Below are 5,703 nucleotides of genomic sequence, written 5' to 3' on the forward strand. Positions count from 1 at the left end.
TCGACATCGCAAAAACGAAAAACTCACTTTTAGCAGCTCATAAAACGACACGAATCTCAAACACTAATGAATGTGTTGACATGAAATTTGACATAAATGTGACCGACAGTACTACCAACCTAAAGAAAAAATAATTCTCCAAATCCTTCGACGCGCGCCTTATTTGTCTATATATAAATAATCAGGATGACGAGAAAAGTTAAAATCCGGGTGACTGTCTTTCTTTCCGTCCATCCACGCAAGCTGTAACTTGAGTAAAAATTGAGATATCTTGATGAAACTTGACATGCGGCTTCCTTAGTACAAAAACACTTAAGACTTCATACATGGGCGTCAACGGACCACTGTCACGCCCACAAAGCGTCAGTAACCGAAAATTTATAAAGTGCCATAACTAAGCTCTAGATTAAGATCGAAAACTGTAATTTGACTCAATGGGTCGCAGTAGCAAGGGCCTGTGTACAAAAAATTTTGAAGAAGTGGACGCCCTTTAATAAATTTAATATGTAATATAAAGTTACTATAACCGAATTTGGCCGGCTCGAATATTAAAAGAACCCCTACCGACAGTGTAAAAATGTATGAAATCGGAAGATAACCCCGCTAACTGCCCATATAACGGTACAGTTTAAAACAACTACAAGCGCAATAAATCAATAACTAAATACGCCAGAGACATTAAATTTTACTTCCGAAATGGTATGAGAGGATTTGTGAGAGCCCTTGTGAAAATTGGACGATGGGCGTTGCACCGCCCACTTTTTGGTGAAATCACATATCTCGTGACGTCGTTCGGACCGATTTTTAATTTAATTTTTAATTTAGCACATGGTATTCTTATGGCTTTCCTATGTCAGAGTGTGAAAATGGGCGAAATCGGACTACATTATTTGACTTTTCAGTACACAAATCACAAAGTAAATTATTTAAAGGGATACAATTTGCACTTATAATTCCTTTTAAGTATGCCACCTCATGCCCAAAAATTGTTCAAATCCAAGCAAAACGGTTCAAGACCCTAGGTACCGCATATGTGGACCCCAGTATCTAGATATGAAATTGAAATTCAGACGCAAACCTTTCCTTACAATATGTAGTATTTATGTGTTTCAAAATGAGTTGAATGAGGTCAATACTTCCATGAGCCACCATATACCCTCTAAGATGAAGAGATAATAAAAGATGTTCGAACTTCCTTTATGCTGAATATATCGGCCAATATTTAAGTTATCTCTATGAAAGTTGCAGGTGTATATTTGTGCCTAAAATAGATACAATTGGACTGAAACTTTACTTGGTGCCCATATAACTAATATCAGGATTTTCGAGTATCCGGCTGACTATGTGAGTACCTTAATAAAGCCCAGGGACAATTTTTTTAGTGTGTGGCATGATCACAGTTAATAGATAAAATTGGGTCGATATTACACCAATTTCCATATACTACTTCTTAATCTTAGTGGCGTAGAAAACCGCTTACGCGGTTATAGCCGAGTTAACAACAGCGCGCCAATCGTTTTTTTCTTTTCGCTACGTGACGCGAATTTGATATTCCAAGCGAAGCCAGGTCCTTCTCCACTTGGGCCTTCCAACGGAGTGGAGGTCTTCCTCTTCCTCTGCTTCCTCCGGCGGGTACTGCGTCAAATACTCTGAGAGCTGGAGTGTTTTCGTCCATCCGGACAACATGACCTAGCCAGCGTAGCCGCTGTCTTTTAATTCGCTGAACTATGTCGATGTCGTCGTATATCTCGTACAGCTCATCGTTCCATCGAATGCGGTATTGGCCGTGGCTAACGCGCAAAAGACCATAAATCTTTCGCAGAACTTATCTCTCGAAAACTCGCAACGTCGACTCATCCGTTGTTGACATCGTCCAAGAATCTGCACCATACAGCAGGACGGGAACGATGAATGACTTATAGAGTTTGGTCTTTCTTCGTCGAGAGAGGACTCTACTTTTCAATTGCCTACTCAGTCCGAAGTAGCACGTGTTGGATTTCGAGGCTGACATTATTGTTGGTGTTGATGCCGGTTTCAAGATAGACGAAATTATCTACGACTTCAAAATTATGATCAAGTCGCGAATGCGATGACTGTTTGTTTGATGACAGGAGATACTTCGTCTTGCCCTCGTTTACTGCCAGACCCATTTTCTGTGCTTCCTTGTCCAGCCTGTAGAAAGCAGAACTAACGGCGCGGGTGTTGAGGCCGATGATATCAATATCATCGGCATATGCCAGCAGCTGTACACTCTTATAGAAGATGGTACCTTCTCTATTTAGTTCTGCGGCTCGAACTATTTTCTCCAAAAGCAGGTTGAAAAAGTCGCACGATAGGGAATCGCCTTGTCTGAAACCTCGTTTGGTGTCGAACGGCTCGGGAGAGGTCCTTTACGATCCTGACGGAGTATTTCCATATACCACTACATATAAGGGATTTTCGTTTTTCTTACAAACTGTTTTACTTGAATAATGGCAGTCTTGTGTATGGTTGATGTTTGACATCTTAATGTATTTCCCTAGCTTTGATTATTGCAAGTTGCGAGAGTATAAAATATATTATTGCATCCAAACTTAGCGCTTTCTTATTTATTTTATTTAAGAAAAATAAAGATGAGTATTTCATATATTTTTTGTTTTTGTGATAACCATAAAATTTTATTCAAACTGTTTTTAATAGGTAAACAAAAATGTAAAAACTACCTATGCGTTCCCAAAGCACGTGCTTTTAAACCTAAACATAGACTTAAATACTTATGTATATACGAGTATGAACATGCAAACATGCTCAAATATTTATGCATTCGATCCTCTCTCCTCACGATTCGAAAATTAGTTAACATTTACGATTTATTAAAAAATGATGTAACCGTATTAACATAGGAGTGCCGTTGCGTATAAATTTACACATTTTTGTGATAAAGAAATAGCAAGAAGCTACATATGTATGGTATATAACATTATTGATGTACATATATTAATCCATATATTGGATATCTGAATAATTTATTTTAAAGAAATTTAAATTTTCTTTTACGCAAGTTTTTAAAATCGCATATTTATAAATGAACATACATACATATTTATATGGACTATTGGCACATCCGGACACGCGTTGCTGTGGATATGATATGAAAAAAAAACTTTTATAATTAACTATTAATGCACTAAACATTTTATTAACAATATCGGCGAAAACGTTATTGCGGCTTAAGAATCCAAGAAAATGTAATTGGTTTAGGTATAATTTTGAAAATATACAATTGACACAATTTGTATTAGAGCCGGTATCCGAAATAGACGGTAAACGTGGCACTGCTCACATTTAGGTAATAACCCAAAACTCGGCACCTGCTCAACTAATTTCAACCAATTAGGCACCTAATATTAACCTGACATGCATACATTATGACCGAAATACGACAAAAAACAGCGTGGACCCCACGTTTCTATTTCGACCTTTTATTTCTGGTATTTGGATCGGTCAATCCATAAGATTTATTATCGAAATTCGAAAAAAGTCCTTTTCTGGCAATAGTATGTCTGCATACTAAAATAGCGTTGAATTCGTATCCAAATTCTTCTTAGCTCCTATACATCACACAACGATTTTCGAACTTCCAGCTGATCTTTGCCCGCATATATCAATCAATAATATGTGACTTGTCTTAATCGAAAAGTGCCATAGAGCATTTTCTTTTAATAATGGTGCATCTTGTGCCTAATAAAGCGGAAGAAAGCTTCTCCCAACCGCGAATAAATCTAATATCAGGATTTCTCAAAAGCATCCGGTTAACTGTTCCTAGGTATGGCGATGGTAAGTGATAGATATGTACGTCGGTCAATTTGTAAGATATATTAGCAAAATTAACTGGGGGTATAACATTGATAGAACTATAGTTTAATGCCGAAAATATGTGAAAGTGGTCTTTGAATTACTTCAACGCCCGCATTCCCACCCATAACAGATTTCTGCTATACTGAAAATATCAGATTTGTGTCCTATACGTCGATCAGTGTATGGAGAGTTATATTACAAGTAAGTACATATATATATATTTTGAAAACTTATTGGAAATATATATAATATTTTGGAGGATGGAGTCATGTGTAGAAGTTCACGCAAGTGAGGAAAGTTCTCTGATCGCCATTCACTTGGGAGTGGCCAGAAACGATTATTTACTTTATGACTCAAGCAGCTCACGACTTTCGGTCTTTGACCAAGTATCCTCTGGGTAGCCTAAGAACATCCGTTTGAAGGCGAGCTAACGTGAAGGAGAAACATCACCTTACACGGGGTTGTGCGCTGGGTTTGGGACCCGCCAATGTAAAAAAACACCCAATGAAAGGGAAGCAACAAGCCCTCGGATGAGAGACCCCGTTTTAATGACGACCATGGCAAACGAAATAAGGACTACGATTTAAGAGCATGCACCTGGAATATCCGGTCCATTAATTAGGAAGGTGTCGCTACCCAGCTCGTTGATGTCCTCGTTAGAGTGAAGGCTGACATCACCGCCGTCCAAGAAATGCGATGGACGGAACAAGGACTAAGGCGAGTGGGTCCTTGTGGCATTTACTACAGTGGCCATATAAAGAGCGCAAGTTTGGTGTGGGATTTGTGGTGGGAGAGAGACTCTGTCGCCGAGTACTATCATTCACGTCTAGCCACAATCCGCATCAAAGCGAGGTTCTTCAACATATCGCTTATTTGCGCCCACGCCCCGACGGAAGAGAAGGACGATGTGACCAAAGATGCCTTCTATGAGCGCTTGGAGCGCGCTTATGAGAGCTGCCCCCGCCACGATGTCAAAATCGTGCTTGGCGACTTTAACGCCAGTGTGGACAAAGAAGGTATATTTGGCACTACGGTCGGTAAATTCAGCCTCCACGACGAAACATTCCCAAATGGGTTGAGGCTAATTGACTTCGCCGGGGCCCAAAATATGGTTATCTGTAGTACTAAATTCCAGTATAAAAAGATTCATCAAGCTACCTGGCTGTCTCCGGATCGAAAAACTAACAACCAGATCCATCATGTTGTGATAGACGGAAGACGCGTCTCCAGTGTTTTAGATGCACGTGCGCTCCGAGGTCCTTACATCGACTCGGACCACTATCTTGATGCAGCCAAGATTCGCACCCGCCTCTGTGCGGCAAAAAACGCGCGCCAACAAACACAAGGAAGGTTCAACGTCGAGAAGCTGCAATCAGAACAGCAGAGAACGATTTTCTACTCGGCTTGCACTCCTGCTCTCTGAGAGCACTCGTCAACAACTCGGTTATAAGGGAACTGTGGGATGGCATTTCAAACTCCTTACGTACAGCTGCAACCGAAACCATTGGTTTTCGGAAAGTGCAAAAGAACAGCTGGTACGACGAGGAGTGCCGTGTTGCAGCGGAGAAAAACAGAGCTGCCTACCTCACGCAACGTTACGATCGACCACTGCACACGTGCGGGATGGGATAGATACCGAGATTTACGAAGAAGGAAGCGAAGACGCATTTGCAGAAGAAGAAAGAACAGCAGGCCGAAATAAGTGAGTACGAAAAGCTTGATGATAGCTATTAGCGACAGGGGTAATGCTCGAAAATTCTACGAAAAAATGCGGCGGCTTACAGAAGGTTTCAAGACCAGACATACTCTTGTAGAACCCCCTAAGGTGATCTAGTCACTGATGCTCAGAGCATAGTTAAATTATGG

This window comes from Bactrocera tryoni, chromosome 4 (assembly GCF_016617805.1).
Source record: "Bactrocera tryoni isolate S06 chromosome 4, CSIRO_BtryS06_freeze2, whole genome shotgun sequence".
In the NCBI taxonomy this organism is placed as follows: domain Eukaryota; kingdom Metazoa; phylum Arthropoda; class Insecta; order Diptera; family Tephritidae; genus Bactrocera; species Bactrocera tryoni.